Below are 18,133 nucleotides of genomic sequence, written 5' to 3'. Positions count from 1 at the left end.
ATCAGTAAGTATGTTTACGGGCACAGTGAAATCAAGTTATGGTTATAGCTCAATTAGGCCATTTAATTGGGCTACTGTCCATGTCCCAGTATACATGTGCCCTGGGAGAAACAACTTATTGATAGAAATATGTTGGACTCCACCATGGTAAGTGGCAATAGGCCCTCTTCTAGCTAGTTGCTATTGGACCTTGCTCCTGTTTACCTTTTACATGACATAGCAAACAAGTTAGCAAGCGGCAAACAGTTTGCATGTCTAGCAGTGAAAACATGGATAACTTTTCGGCACTGTACATTTCATATGTATTGTACCCTTTACTTTATACCTTCATCTTTCTGTGTGTTCTTTCAATCTTTTTTTTTGCGGCTTTCATCTACAAGTTAATGCAGTTCGACTTCCATGTCAAAGCCTGGCGTGGACACGATAGAGCATGGACAGAATGCCTCGGCCAGTTGAGGCGTTTGCAAGAAAAAGTAGCTTGATTCCCAACCACAAAGTGTGTTAGTCTGAATTATATTCTAAAACCAACCAATGGCGACTCAAGCTGAGTCACAAGCAACACGTCTCTAACTGCTGCTAGCTGCTTTTTATATCTCCTGCGATGCACGCATAACACGCCATCAAAACATCAAACCCACCTTGCCATTGGTCACATCTCTATCTTTTACATATACGTCTGTTCTCAACTGTTACTACCTCCATTGCTGGCTTATAGAGTGGACAACTATGTCCCTCTACCCGGTGATCGTGCCTTTTATACAGAACGGCGAGGCAATATAACTGCCTTGAACAGATAGTGTAAAAGGGTCTTGTGTTTCTGAGATAATTTTGTCTCCTTTTTTCGGTCGTTTTGTGTCTCTTTTCAGTTCCTTTGTATCTCGGTGTGGTCTTTTTGTGTCTCTTTCTGGTTGTCACATGTTAATTAAAGTAATATTTTACAGGTAAAGGCCAGGGGGCCACCCTGACACTTTGGGCCCCTGGGACTGTGCCTTGAAGCCTTGTTCAGTGATCCACCGGAAACAGTTCACAACCAGAAACAGCCAGTTGTGAGAATGAGTCATGCAAAAGGTGAATAATTCTAGCAACACATTTTTTAGTACCGCATATTACGCTGTGAGGTTTTGCCCTGCACATGGAATACATGCAGGAAATGATAGAGTTGTAAAAAAAACCTTGAGGGGCATACAACAGAGACTTGTAAGACCAGTGGTATTTTGAATCATTAAATTTTAGGGCTGAAAATTGACATGTTTCGAACTTCTTGCTGTTTTATAGTTTTCTTGCTTCCAGTAGCAAAACAGCAGTTTATTTTAGAGCAAACAAAATAAGAACCCGGTAGTTAGACCGAGCAGAGAGACCACACAAGACAAAGAAAAAAAATACATAAACTTCATTAAAGGAAATGATGGTATCAAAGATATGCTCTAATTTTGGCATCCCTACTAGCTCATAATGCAGCTATGAGCTTCATTTACCCTCTGTGCCTTAAATTGAGCAGATAAACTTTTGCTAAACATCATTTTTGCCACAGTTTTTTAGCGCCGGATGGCAGTTGAGACAGAGAAACTCACTGTTACCCCCTTGAATAACTGACTGAATAATTGACTGACTGGTTTCCTCGTGGTAAAATATAACAAACATCTACTGAGACATACATAACGATTTGAAACTGAACCATTAGAAACTCGAGCGCTCCTAATGACAAATGCAGGAGAGAAATTTTGCAGCAGTTAGCGGGGCACCCCCCTAAATCATTCATTGTGAGCCTCGTGCCCCAAACCCTCCCAAAAATGAATTGAACCAAATCTGTTTATGCATTCACTCCATATACTCTGTGGCACATTACACTCTGCATTGCAAATGGGGGTGCAGGTAATGAAGCTTATGCAGTGTGAAAAGGCCAATTACTCTAGTGTGTGGTGGCTGGGACTAGAGTGTGCTTGGGCTCCCTCCAGGCTAGAGACAGAACCTAGTAAACACCTCATCAGCTGATGAGACACACACACACTTACACACAGGCGCACACACACACACACACACACACGCAGTGCTGAGGATCCTCATGATTTGACTATTGTGAGAGACGCACAAAAACACGCACTCCGATGAAGAGTGTGTGTATGCATGCAGAAATGCTCACATGTATACGTCTGCATGTAAACATAAATGCATCAGAGAGGTTAGAAAATGCATACATCAGCATTGAAACACTGCGTACATAAATGATGAAAAAAATCTATCTGCATATTCACAACGGTAACCTTGCAAGTGGGAGGAGAGGAAAGAAGAGGTGGAGAAAGACATGAGCCAAAGATTCCTTCTTTCTATCTTGTAATACTTTAAATGTTTGCCGCCCATTTGTCAAATCTTGCATGAGGACTTGTTGTGTCTTGTTTTGCGTACATGCATGCTTAAGTAAAGGTTTTTTTTTTTTTTTCAAGCAATAAGAGAAAATTGAGGAGACAGGAATAGGGGCAGACGGAAGAGGAGGAAAAACAGGAGAGACTTGCAGCAGGAGGCCACTTGTGTCACCAGTTGAAGAGGGTCATGGTGGGGGAGGTGAAAATTAAAGCACGCGGGCGGCGTCTTGCACCTCGGCCCAGACTGAACCCCCTCCCTTGCCCTTGGTGGTGTCAGTGGCCTGCGTATGTATGTGTTTGTGTGTGGAGAGGATGGGTTAGGGGGAGGAGTGACGGCTGAGGGATATCTCAGGGGCGCGGACATGCACAGGTGAGTCACAGGTGTAGCCGCTGTCGCACATGCTGCATATTTCAGGAGTATCATCACGGGGCGGAGGGGCACTTGAGCGTGGGGCGCGCCATGTGCCTCCCTGTTCGTCGGACAAATTATTCTGATGTCTCATTGTGTAGAGCAGGGAGTGTGGACTTGAATTCAGTATAGAAGTGAGACCTGTTGGTTGTGTTGAGAGACACTGTGCAAAAGACATCTGGTGTAAGCAAGCTTGTTAACATGTTTTAAAAGATTATGGCCAGCCTGTTTTTCATGAGCTACATTTATATTCATGCAAAAATGTGTTGCATGGAAGATGAAGAAAATAAGCAAGTGAGAGGTGTCACCTTTTGTGTTTAATAAGATTAATAAAGAGGCTGTATTATTGAGGTGAATGCAAACATCATCATGCTAACATGCTCACACTGAAACCTGCCTACTTTAGCATACTTGACAACATGTAATAATAAGCACTTTACACAAAGTACACCTGAGTCTGATGGGAATGTCACTAGTTTTGCAGGTACTTGGTCTTAAAGGAGCAGTATGTAGGATATAGTTGCATCTAGTGGTGATGATTGCAGATTACAAACAGCTTAAACTTCTTTGGTGTGCCAAGCGTGAACTTCTGGTTGAGATTCCTTCAGTATTAATTGTTCAGGAGGTTTTTACTGTGAGCAGAATTATCAGCAATTATCTCTTCATCTTCAAAACAAACAAACCAGATGATTAAAATGTGTAAAAACACTGAATAAAGTAGTTTTGTGTTGTTAATTAGTGATTCTCTGATGCTCTTAGGCTTGTGGCAGAGGGGTCGCTAGTCCAGCCCCTGCTAATGTATTCTTACCTTTTTTTCCTCAGATAACTTAAGATCTAGATGATCCAGAAGTCTCCTCTTCAAAACGAACAAACCAGGTGATTTAAACCAGTAAAAACAATGAAAAAAGCATTTTCATATTAAAAGTCAGTGTTTTCCCAGTCCTGAGATCCTCATGGATCTAGCACTACAGTGCTAGACATGACACATATGGCTCTATCTAGAGCCAGTGTTTGGTTTGTCTATTCTGGGCTACTGTAGAAACATGTTACAGTACAAAATGGCGGGGACCCACTCCCCGTTGATATAAACTCATTCTAAGGTAACAAAAAAATATTTCACACAAAATCATACAATCTGAACCTTAAAACTAAATATCAGTTTTGGACAAACTGAATATTTTTGCGTGATGATGTGCTATGATGAAAAGTCAGGGGATCACCAGATTTATTACAGTTAATCCTGTAGGGATCATGAATGTCTATACAAAATGTCCTGGCTGTCTATACAACAGCACATATTTTACAAGCCTTATTACAAAAACCTGTACTTGTATTATGTTAGTATGCAATACCTACCCCAGTTTATACAGGGTATATGGTCCATATAATAATGTATAATAATGTTGTATGAAATAATCACAAAACATGATATGGAAATATATGGAAAAATATGGAAACATTATTTTAGTACAGAAATCGCAAATTTTACAAAAAGTGTGTATAATTCATTATTCATATGAGTGAGAGAGTTTCAATTGTATGGAGCATTTTGAGGCGACAGCACTAGAAAGTAAAAAGTTAAATGTCAAGATTGCCAGCAATGACGCCTCAGATTTCTAACTTCAGTATGTCAGTAAAATTGACAACTTGCTTTTCCAGACTAGTTACCCTGCTAAAAGTGAACGTGTTCATGGTAATGTGCTCGTTTGTCAAAGCAAACAGGTAAAATGAAAATCAATATATTGGTTTAAATTATGTAAATCCTGAAAGAAACTAAAATGACATGAAATGAAATGATCATTAAGTGCGTTTCACTCTGCCCTCTAGCCTTGTATGTGTGTGTGTGTGTGTCCGCTCATGTCTGTGTGTGTTTGTTTCATTCACATCCTATCTTAACCTATGTGACTCAGCACGGGTTTTTGTGGTCATATAATCGGGATGCCCTAGCACATAAACCATAATCATCTCCCTTTCCATCTCCCAACATTAAAGGCCACTCATTTTTTTGTACCATGTAATAATAGGGAACTTCCAATTCATGCTCTACAACGGCTTGTAACTTTGTACAAATCACATGCCCATCAAAAAGCTGGCGCTTCCCTGCTGGTGTTTATTTCACTTGCTCAGAAAAAAAACAACTAAAAAAAAGAGCAGAGTTCTTAAAGATTATCTATAAATTTGGTTTGTCAAAACGGTGAGTCGGCGTAGAAGTCAAACGGAAGTGAAATTGAAATCGAGAGGGGAAGAAAAAGGGACAGATAAAAAAGAAATAGACAATGAAGGTCAACATTGTAGACAGAAGGAGTGACAGGACACGAATCTCTGAGAAACACTCCAAATAAAGCAGCAAGAGGAGAGGGAGGAGGGAGTAATCTCTCTGCCTCAGCAGAGGAGAGGAGGGTGGGGAGAGCCTGGACCTCACTGCATATACACACACACACATACGCAGGCACACACACACACACACACACACACACACACACACACACACACGCGTTTCCATGCAAACAACTTGGCCATGCCGGGCGGTTAGGTGGGAGGATGTAAGGGAGAGGGCTACACCCTTGTGCAAAGCTTTGTTGTGTGACACATAGACAGCCCACCCTAGTATTCCCACCCCTATATTTGGCCTTGAATACAATTGCAGGTTTGAGAGTGACAAATCGGACTGCAGGCAGGCAGACTCGGGCGAGGACAAGGGCAAAATTACATGAGTAGAAGGGGAAGCCGTTACGGCGGAGTGGCTGTTTTGCAACAATATTACAGATAAGATATTGTGCAGCGAATATAGTGAAAACATTTTTTTTGTAATTTATTGCGCTTTAAAGCTGTTATTATTAACTGTGTGGCGTTTGAGTGAAGTGGTCGCTATAATCAATATACAGTTTTTTTGTTTGTGTTCATCCAGTGATCGGTTGTTTTTCTGTCCCTTCTTTTACCCTGCTATCCACCCAGTGCATGCTGGGAAAGGCTTCAGACACCTGCAGAAATGTAATTGAGTCAATAGAGAAAAAAGAATGCAGATTATAAAAAAGATTTTCAACATATTTGGGTTCATGATCGGCTTTTTAGACTGTATTTTTTGTGGTTCCAATACAAATCAGCTTGTTTCATATTTACTTGTTTATTTCTGGGTACTTGGTAACACACATGTTTACCTTTTATTGTTTATGAGTTTGAGTTTGAGTTTATTTATTCATGCTCACACTTAAAAACTGAATAAAGCAGAAAGAAGTGTGCATTATATTAAAAAAGGATTAGAATTAAAAACATGGCATGGGTATTTATTGTAATTATCTTTCATTTTAGTGACTGAATTTGACGAGTCCAATATGAGCCACTTGTTTCTTTGACTTGACTTGCGTTTCCTTATTACTATCATCTTATACCTGAATTATATTGTGAACTTTTATATCCCTCTGGACAATAAATGGCACATTCCTGCACAACTGTGCACCTTTGAAAACAGTTATCATCACTTAACATATTTATGTGTTCTGATAAATACATACATACACACACACACAAACACACACTCACACACATATATATATATATATATATATAGATAGATAGATAGATAGATAGATAGATAGATAGATAGATTGATAGATTTATATTCAGTTGTGTCCTTAATTTTACATGGCAATATCGTTGATTGTGGTGCTTTTTTGAGGACTGAACACTTAAGTTTTGTATTTAAGAAACCTTTAAAAAATTAAATGAAATCAAGTTTTTAAAATGCACAACTTAAACTACTTTCTGGAAATTTAAAATAGCTAAACTATAATAACATAAAGCCAGATAAATGGTTTTCAACATTATAAAATCCACAGTGCTTGAATTTCAATTTTACAGTTAGGTATTCAGCTGCATTTAACATTCAGATACTTTCAGCCTTTTTTTTTTTTCTTCTTTCCTCAAGAAATTACCTGATCCAATTTCCTTCTTTTATTTTTCTCAAGGAAAAATTGTGTTCGGATTCTGAAACCAAATTCCATGTTATCGATTTGTTTTTGCAGCATAGAAAAACATAATTTTCCATCTCCATCTCTTGAAAATGGGCTAAAAATGTAAAATAATGATATAGTTGAGCTCGTGCACACATACACACACAGCAACAATAATTAAACCCTTATACAGAATATAGAACAGAAAACAAAGCATCACATACACACCAAGCATTTCTGTTTGTAGCCATGTTTGTCTGTGCGTTGTTTTCTGTTTATTTTTCTGCCCTTGTGATACACGTTTTACTAGTGTGTACATGTGAGTGTACAGTAAGTGCGTGATTGCGCTGTGTGACTGTGTGTGTAATTATGTGTGTGTACTTCTGTGCATGTGTGTGTGTGTGTGCATGTGTGTGTGTGTGTTAGGGTAATTATACAGTAGTGGACTGGTGGTGGGACAGTAAATCAACTGTAGAATGACTTGGATTGGTCTGCTCTGCCGGCAGCACTCCTCGCCCTAACCGGTCATCAGGGAGGGATACACTCTTAGAATAAATACTGTGTGTGTGTGTGTGTGTGTGTGTGTGTGTGTGTGTGTGTGTGTGTGTGTGTGTGTGTCGTGGTGCGGACATGCCTGCGTGTCTACATGCATCTATACATACATTGAACTGACAGTATGTTTTTTTTGTGTGCACATGTATGCACACGTTGTGTTAGTATGAAGTTGTCTCCCCGTGTGTGCGTCATGCTGTGAGTGTGTGTGTCTATATGTGCACATGCAGTATGGGCGTGTCTGTGCATCAGTGTATTTGTATGTCGGTTGTGTGTCAGCAGAGTTCCTCACCCAAACAGGTCATGAAAAAGGGACTCTTGACTGCTGCCTTCCCACCGCAGTGGCCACTCGGCCTGCAGCCACACGGCTAGCTGCAATTAAAAACACTCTCCACAACCCCAGAGTGAAAGAAATATTTCTGTGCGTCACTCACAATCTAAAAGCATTTCTCAAATTTTATGAGACGGCCCTGCCTATAGAAGTGTGATTTGTTACTGTATCTTTTTGCGGGGGTTGTTATCTTAAAGGGTTACAAATTACAAAAGTATTTCCAGCTGTGCAGATAGTTTGGGTTTTATTTGTCCAGGTTTTAGGATAATTGTGTCCAGTGGTTGCAGACCTTTAACTTAGGTAGAAGAAGCGATACCACAATGTTAAACTACTCCATAACAAAATTATCTGTATTCCTGTCTGTGCTTGAAATGGGCAGGATTGAAACCATAAGTGTGTGGGATTTCAACTGGGAAAGAGATCCAGAAGTTGATATTTTTGGCATGAAATTGATATGGATTGATGAGAGGTTGCTGTATTTATTGTTTATTAGAAAACTTTTACCAGAACAGCATCAGAATTTAGCTTCAGGTCTTTTTGATTATAAGAGTAAAAGCTGAACACAGCTTCCTAAATGAGAGTTTTCCTTTTTACCAGTTATGAATATTGACACCGTTTACTTGGATGACAACTGTGCGCATAAAAAGCACATTCCTTCTACTGGATACTTATTTCATCTGAGTATTTGGCTCAACCCGCATTACAATGTATGTAAAGTATCAAAAGTAGAAGAAGTCAGAATGCAGCACGACCCCCATGAATGTTATATTAGTATATAACCTTTTATTGATTAAGTATTGTTGGCGCTAAAGCATTTTACTGTTTTATTTGGTGGTGCTGGAGGTCATCTCAACTTGTTAATATTCAGTTTGGAATTATTTTCAACACTGCACCATATTTTATGTTTAAATTTATCTTAAGTCGATTCTGTAGAGGATAGCAGAGTCAGTTGGGACATTTTTGTACAGACATAAAATATCCATATGAAAATAATTCAATGCCTGGACAGATGCAGATGTGCTAATAATTTGTTTAGTTTTTTAGAGCCCAATCTAAACACAAATGGCAAATTTTGCCTCACTACAGGAATGTAGAATAGTGAGTAGGGTTGGTCAGTCCAACAAAAATTCAGACAGCTGGCCCAAACTGATTTGCCAGAAAATCAGAAAATAATAATAATAATAATAATAATAATAATAATAATAATAATAATAATGATAACTGTATTTGCATAGCACTTATCTAAACAAAGTTACAAAGTGCCTCACAAAATGATGGAAATAAAACAAATAGTTACAATTACAATAATTAAAACAATGTCAAGAGCAAAGAAAAACAGTGTGCTCAAAGGTAAAACAGAACAAAGGAAAATCAAAACACAAAAATCAAAAATCACAAATGTACAAATCAATCATTCAAAGGAAATGCTTTCCTTTAAAACTATTTTATAAGCAACAATTTAAAACCTGTATATACAAAACAGCCAAAAATGTATTTACATGCTGAAGATTTCAAAACTGTGAATAAAATGTGAGGAACAGTCAGAAGGGCTGAGTAGGAGTCGCGTAAATGGCATAGTTGCTTTTTTAAGTTGGGTTACTGTCCCTGTCACAACTGACCTTAGTCTACCCTAGATAATATACAAATTAACTAAAGCTTTGAATTATATGTAATTATATGTAAAAACAAGTACCATTTGAAAGAAAGTGAAGTAGAAGTAAAAAATATTATATATGGTAACAAGTTAAGCACAAGTACCTAAAAATTGTTCTTAAGTACAGTACTTGAGTAAATGCAACACCTCTTCACCATGTGTGTTATATGTATTTTTTATGCTCTGTACATTTAGAAATACACACGAGGCCTCACTTAAACCCAGTGACTGTGTTTGTATGTTAGTGTATGTGTGTGTGTATTCGTGATGATGATGAAACTGTCACTTCTGCCAACACACAGAACGTGACTAACTACAAAACTAAGAAATCTGAAACACAGGCATGTTCCAGCATGAGTCACACACACACACACACACACACACACACACACACACACACACACACACACACACACACACTGTTCAAATGATTAGAACCACTGATTATTGGCAATGAAGACCAATCAGCTTGCTTGCACGTTGTGTCAGTGTGTGTTTACCTCTTCCTTTACAGAGCATAAATGTGAAACTTGGATGCATATTGCTGGCTCCCTCCACATTGTGTGTGTTTTTGTACCATTTGTTCATGATGAAAAGAAACCCACACCCCGTCCCTGCTGCACACACGACCCATAAAGCACCAAGTCTGTCTGTATGGGGGTGGTTCACTGAAGCCATCGCTACAAACACACACACACACACACACACACACACACACACACACACATATACAGTATATTGGTGCACAAAAATGGTGCTCTTGATCACGTCTTTAGCCACAGCTACGGGGCTGCCCCCAACCTCCCCTCACCATGACGACCACGGGCAAACCACAGACGCATACACTTACATGCATGTACTCTTTGCACTGCTCTTTTCTCTCCAGAGCTGTCATTAGGGGTCTTGATTTGGGGTGACGCCCCACAGGTGCTTAAATACTTGCATCACTCTTTGTCCGGGGTTTAATAATAGCAGCCTTGTTTCTTGTATGGAACCCCGAAATGTCAATGTTAAACAAAGGATAAGCAACTTTAGATTCATCTAATTTATTTGAATTTTTTTTCTCATTCTTATATTATTCTTAAAATTGTTTTATAGGAGTTCTATTTTTTATTTTAAAAATGTCCATTTTTAAAATTCCACTTTTATTTCACAATGGTATTTTCCTTTGTAACACTTTTATTTCATGTCACTTATCATTTCATCATGTATGCAAGCCTGACAACTGCAGCAGATTTAGAAAATTAGCTCTTGTTAGCCAGAGCAACAACAATGTTAAAGTAATTCTAAATCAGTTATCCATTGCAGGTGCTGTTTTTATTCGTGAGACGAATACACTCGAAATCTACACTTGCTGTTAATTTTGTGAGTTACCTTTGTCAGATTTTGACTTTCTGACTTTTACTTTTAAATTTTGTAGCGGCTGTTGAGCTTCCTAGATTAAGAGAGGCAGTTGATATGTCATTGCCTCAAAAGTGAGAGGATGGTGACCACACCACTATTTTAAAAAGTAATAGTATGAAATAGACTAAATCACAATGTTCCTTTACAACAACTTCCGGTAGAAAATCCTTGTATCATTTAAATAATATCAAACGATAGATTGGACCACTGTGTTTAACTTTATATATTTATTCATATATCTCATATTCCAGTTATCTACTTGGACGATTGATTGTTGTTAGTGCCACATTACAGTGATTCGATCTATAGAATGTACCATTATTAGCACTGACATGGATGTCATGAAATAAAAGTGTAATTGGAAAAATGTCAATACATACAAACACATACAAAAAAAACCTAAATAATGACACATTATTATGAAAATGAATAATGACATAACATGTCATAATACTGTTTTTAATCATTTCTTAAATTATTTCACAAAGTGCTTGTCCAATTATATATTTTACAAAATTTATATAGCCAATATATTGTCTTTAAACAAATATTTTATAACATCTTTATGTATTTAATATTGAGTACTCCATGTGCTCTCTACTGTTTTTGTTGTAAATAGTGCTGGCTGTTATTTTCAAGGATTTCTGGCTTTTTTACAGCATACCTGAAACACAACAGAACTGACTGCATTTAGAAAATACACAAAATACGCCCCATTTTAATGTCCTTTCCATATTTTTTTTTATATTTAATTGCTTTAAAGAGTTAAAAAAGCTTATAAAAATAATATTTTTCTTTGACGCAGAGTCTGTTTTAAAAATAACCCAGACTTCAGTAACTAAAGAGATTTGCAAGTGGAAACCATAGCAACTCTCAGCTCACCTGAGCAAGTTCAATGTGTAAGTCAACCTTCTGAACACAATGCTTTAACTTTTATTGGTGGTTTTATTGAGTTAAGACACCAATAAAATAACAAGTGTTATAAGACTTTTTATAACTGCTGTTAAATTAGAAAGTGATAGAGTAATTAAGATACACTGCAGTATTTATTAAATATAAAGTGATATTGAAAGTGTAGGATGACAGAATCCACAAAAGTTTGTAGCTAAAAAAAAATAAAAAAATCAAAAAAATATATATATGTTGTTTTTAAAAGAACTAGATATAATTTTACATTTAATTTAATTACAATGCAATCTTATTTTCTTTCAGCTTTGTGTTCAGTTCTACTAATTGGCATGTTATTGGCTATTATCACCACAATGACAACCGCTGATCAAATTAACACAAATAGCAACAAGCAAAGTAGTGTTACTGTACCTTTAAACCTTTTGTCTATTAAAGTTTATATACAAAATGAAACAATTTGACTTTATATCAGTTATAGCTACAGCATGGATAACACTCACATGCCTATATTGGAGAAGTCTGGGGGGGAAAAAATATGTTTCAGCATCTGTGAGAACACTGAATGCATTAAAATGATTGCAGCCATGACACATAGACGTGCTCACACAAACACACACACACATGCTCACATACACACAGTATGGAAGAAAGTGAAGAGAGTGAGGACTTTTAATTAAAAAAAGGTCCAGAGGAGCCCACAGTCTCTCAGCCTTGTGTGGGATGTAGTTTGGCTGGGCATGAACGCAGTATAACCAGACACACTCCTTTCATTTTTCCCCTCCCAGACAAGACACTGAAAAGCACACACATACACACAGATGTTATGTTGGATAATTTTAACACCCTGCTCTGACCTGAAGGCACCTCGTGCTATCACTCTCTGCACTGTACAGTTCAGACAAGGTCAGTCAGTGGGCTGAGATTTCTGTTTTAACACCCCTAGTTGGAGTCCTCCTGCTTAACACACACACATACACACACACACAAGTGGCATCCCATACACACACACACACACACACACAAAGGAGTGAATGTGAAACCGTGTAGCCACATCATGCAAAGTAATATGCATGGGAAAGCAAGTTTCTGGCTTTTGTTAAAAGCTACTTTTTAACAAAACAGAAGACAGCATACCAGACCGTATCCATATCAGTAAACAGGGAACAGGCAGATAACAAGAGCAAACAGACAGTGTGTGAGACCTATTTATAAAAATTTGACGTTGTAAAGATAGACACACTTTACAAGTTAATGTGAGAAGAGAGAAACAGTGTGAAATTGTATTAGGTTTATATTTAAATTGAAGCCAAATGAACAAATATCATGTCATGCTTTTCTAAAGGAGGTCAAATACATTTAAATTGGTCTGTAAATGTAATTCCTCACATTTTTTTTCCAACTCTTCTTTTGTCTCCAACTGTCTGAAAGACTCCAGCACTTACTCATGTCCAGACAGCAATAATGCCACTACATAGCTCATAAAGGAGAAAGACTAGACTAGATTGAATTGCCCAGCGCATTGACACGCGGGAGGTGGTATAATGAAAAATCCCTGAAGGCTGACGTAAATGAACAGGAAACATGTCATCGGCAACTGTCACGAATGCTCAGACCTAAAAATTAGCGCAATAGATTTAAACAAACACATGACACTGTGTTGGGTTGTGTCTGTTTTTGAAAAGTTGTTACACGAGAATGAAGATGTGGAGGGGTTTTATGGTTTAAGTAGGTAATTTTTAGTCTTCTTGAAATGGAGCAAAGCTTTTTTTAAGTCCACCTTTACTCAGCAATAAAAGCAACCTTCAGTGCTTGTGCGTTATCTTTTTAGAGAAGTTGGAGAAATTTTGGAAAAGTTAAACTATTAAGATGAAAATATTAATTGATTTTAAAAAAAATTCAATAAGGGAGACAACGAGCAATATTTTTTTTAACTGGTTAATTTATATATTTTAGAGGGACTAAACATATCAGACACAAACTATTGTTTCAAGCATGGTTTTTCTATGCTTTTTTTTTTGTTCATAGTTTTATATGTCTGGAAGGCAGCCTGAAAAAGTGTGAACTGAACTGCAATTTATATACTTGTTTTTATTCATTTTTGCAAATAATTTCCTTATTGGCTAAATAAAATCCAAAAATGCCTTTGGCCTTGTAGTGATCTTGCTAAAACTTTTATTATGATTAATAACAAATAACCAAAACAATTGTTGCATAAACTCAAGACACCAAGTTGTGCCCATTTCTGAGGTGAGATCAAGTCATTGTTTTGCAAGTTCCAAGTAAGTCTCAAGTCTTTGCACTCAGTTACCAAGTTGAGTCCCAGGTCAATACCAACAAATTCCAAATAAGTCTTAAGTCTTAGCACTTAAGTCAAGACTGGCAAGTCCCAAGTTAAGTTCCAAGTCATGGCCTTTGAGTTTTGAGCACTAGCTCTTCGCCAAATGTAATGTCATTTTCACAACAGAGTAATAATATACTACATTTACAAAAATGGATGTTTTTAATTTAAAAAAAATCTGTTTGTTATAAAGGTACTTAAACTTCTTTTACACAAGATCCTGCTGTATGGTCGCTATAAAGTCCTCTCTCAGAACCAAACAACAGTGGCATCATGTGACTTCAATGTATAATATTAGACAGCATGCCAGCATCATGGAAGCAAAAGAGCCGTAACAGGCTTGACATTAAATATAACAGTGTGAAATAAAACATACTTGTCGGCAGCCCTTTCTAAACAGTAAAATTTGCATAATATGTCAATATTAATCATTTACCGTCTCTGTTATATGGCGGCTGATCTTGTCCTCTGCTCAGAGAGTAAAAAGCTCCCGGATGTCATTGTTCTCCCAATTTCTGGTTTGATTGCTGCTTTTCATTTTTGAGTTAGCTGCTAACTGCTGCTGGCTGCTTTCTAAATCTCCTATGGTGGGTCATGGCTTAAAGGTGAGACACCTCTGTCCCCCCATTTGTTTTATACAGAACGGCATGTAATGGTGGCATAATGGCACAATATTCCTGCCTTGAACAGTCAGTTTAAAAGGGGCTTACGCTGTTAAGCTAACATCAGCTTAGCATTAGCTTGCTTTGTTAGCCTTGACTTTGTGGCTAGGGAAATTAAAAAGTATTTTCATGTCATATGGCTCAAATCCAAGTGAAGTCACAAGCCAGTGGTGCTAAAGTCCGAGTTGAGTTGCAAGTCTTTTTTTAATCATTATTTTGTCAAGTTGAGTCATCGAAGTTGTCAAATTTATGACTCTGACTCCACGCCTCTCGCCCATGTCTTTATAAATGTTACTGTTTTCAGTAGCAACCCTGCATGACATAATCTAAGTTTCTAGCCACTGTATATTTTGAGGCTGTGGCTTTAACAATATTATTTTTTTGTTAAAAGCAAAATTATGAAACAAATTAAATAATCATTTGGTTTGGTTTAGGATATTAAGAATGAAAATGGTTGGGTTCAAAGTCATATTAATGTCTTTTTGGGCAGTCTCAAATCAGTCAGATCCACTCCAACATAGTTCAGATGAATTGTTACATTTTAATATCAGACTGCAACAACAAATAACTTAATCTTTCTGCGAGAGAATATTTCTTGCTCACATCCAACTATCAAACTGTTGTTCAAGGTCACAAAGTATATCTCTCCCTCCTGTCCTCCCACCACCCACCCATTCCAGTGCCCTCCTGCACCTGATATCATTATCACCCCCCAAACTCCAACTCCTCCACCCTCCATCCCTACCTGTCACCCTCCCTCCTACCCCTGCTGCTCATCACCTCTCCCTCTGGTACCTGACACATCTCTCACCTCTCCATCCTCTTACTGTCCCTCATCCTTTTACCACCCGCCATCCTTTCTCTCTGCATATCTGTCCCCTCATTCTCTCAGTTTCGCCTCCTCTACCTATTGCTGTCCCTGTGTCTCTCTCTGAACCCCTCCCTCTCTGTCCCTCTCTACTTTCTGACACTCTATGTGTCGCTGCTGAACTTCCTTCTGTGTTCCATCTGCCCTTTTCCCACCTCTCCCACTCCCTTCCAGCAGACCCACCTACTCAACGGGTGCTCACCATACAGGCAGGCGGGCGCACACACGGCCCAGAGCTGTCAACGCACTCCTCAGACGGTCAGCACTCTACCGCGATTCAACAGCAGGGGGAGTGTGAGGCTGCAGAGGAGAGGACAGAGAGAGGGAGGGGGGTAGAGAGCCGAGCAGCACCTTGACCCCTGGAGAGGGAAGCTAAAGGACAAAGTAAAGAGCAAGTTCAGTTTGTTTTTTGTTTTTTTTTTTATGGGGGGTGGGGGTTTGAGTTATTTGAAAAGACTCTTCTTTCAAGCTGAATAATTCCTCTTCTTGTGCACTCCCCTCTTTTCTGCACAATCCTGAAAATTACATACCAATAAAATTTTGAATCCTTCTTGATTATATTTATGTAACATTAGGCGACAAAAATTAGTGTGACAAATTTCAGAACAATAATTTAAAGGGTAACTGCACCCATGTTCAAAATTCATACATGTTATTCCTGTGGTGTTAGACAGTCCAAAAACTATACTGCTAAAACTCAGTTTGTGATGTCATTAATTATGAAGTTTGGAGCTGCTACGTTTTCAATGAATTTATATAATATATATATATATATATATATATATATATATATATATATATATATATATATATATATATTATATATATATATATATATATATATATATATATATATATATATGTATGTATAATTTATTTTTAAGCAGAGAAATTAAAGTTTGCTACCATGAATAGAGTAATTACTGCAGATTAATTAATAGTTGCAAGTCTACATTTATGATGGAATTAATGAATTCAGATATACTGTATATATCTTTTACATACAGTATATTTATATACATTTTTAAATATTTTATTTTAATGTTATTGCCATTCTTTTTTTATGTCTCCTATTTTTTTATTTTTTACTTTTTTTGCAATACTTGGAAATAAACCACATTCTGATTCTGCAGGCTGTTGTGAAACACTTAACTAACTCAGCTATTTTAATTGACAGTTCTGTTGTAAAATAAGTAGCTCTTTTCCCTGTGATACTGGTATCTTCAACTGTTTAATAGACTTCGTGCTTTCGTACAATGTGTCGTTTGTCAAGGTTGAGTGAGGATCCACCCCAAATTAGGTAACAATACACCCTCTCTGTATTCAAAATCCTGCTTGTTGACAGAGTTTGTGGGAAATATGTATAATTAACACACATCTATGTTAATGTTTTATTATTTTTACTACAGAATTGAATACATCTCTAACAATCTTAATAAAATGTGTTATATTACAGTATCTCTTGTGTTGCAGTAGATTGCATTAGATTGTTAAGTGTATTTCAACCCCCTGTATATGTAGGTTACAGTAGATGTTATAGAACATTATAATGGCAATGCTCAATGTACACCAGTGCTATGATCTGTCTACTGCCCCCACCTGCTGGTTAGAAATCATGTTTTTGTTACTCAACAAATTGAACCCTGGCCAATCGCAGTGTGTTTATTTGTCTGAGTGTTAATGTGTGTGTGTGTGTGTGTGCGTGTGTGTGTGTGTGTGTGTGTGTGTGTCTGTGTGTGTGTGTGTGTGTGTGTCTGTGTGTGCGCGTGCGTGTGTGTTTTTTTACACAAAGAGATGTTCAGTCACTTCCACCCACTTCGTTTCTCTCTATCTAGTTCACAGTGATCTTTCTCCCACACCTTTCTCCTGCACCCATTCGACCTAACAATAAAAGAGCAGAACCGCAGGGGACCACTGCACCGAGGCCGCCGGCCTAATGAACTTCACATACTGACAAGCACAAATAATCAGCCGCCCTGTTATAAAACCCGCAAGTACAGTAATAACAGTTTACTGGCTAGTGTTGTTTATATCACACCGTTGCTCTCACTAGCCACAGGAGGGGAGAGTCTGTGACCTTAAGAGCTGTGGGTCCTGCACTGTCTAATTCCATGTTTATGGTTTTGCCTTTTATAACACACACAGACGGAGCTGCCCAGGCCACAAGCACACGGAAATATCATCATGCGCCCTCCCCACTGCTAATTGGTGCCTTGGTACCATCCCTCTGGTAAGGATTCAGCTTTGTGCAGGGCGACCTAAGGAGCAATTTCAGCCTTTGCTTCTCTTCCTCTTCCTCTTTCTTTACCCCACAGGATTTACTGTATAGCTGTAAAGCAACATTAAAATGGATATTAAGAGCAAAGTTTAACTTTAACAAAAAGAAAACTGACAAAATAACTTTTGTCACTTCATATGTATTCATAAACTGTTGGCACGGCCAATAAATGTGTCTGAGATCATTATACTTTAAGATTTGCATGAACTTACTTCACATCGTAAGTCGCAACTCAGGGAAGTAAAAAAAAAAAACTGTTAATGTATTTTGTAAACAACTTTGCAAATAAGCATTGCATGCGCTGCAACAAGTGTATTTTTAGAACATTGAAATTATATAGCAGCTCAGCATTATGGTTTCCTTGGCAACAGTGCAAAATACTTTGACTGATACCAACTTTGACACCTTTGCATGAGCT

Source organism: Plectropomus leopardus, chromosome 20 (genome assembly GCF_008729295.1).
Source record: "Plectropomus leopardus isolate mb chromosome 20, YSFRI_Pleo_2.0, whole genome shotgun sequence".
NCBI lineage: Eukaryota > Metazoa > Chordata > Actinopteri > Perciformes > Serranidae > Plectropomus > Plectropomus leopardus.
The sequence above is the reverse complement of the archived record's forward strand: the minus strand, read 5'-3'. Positions refer to the sequence as shown.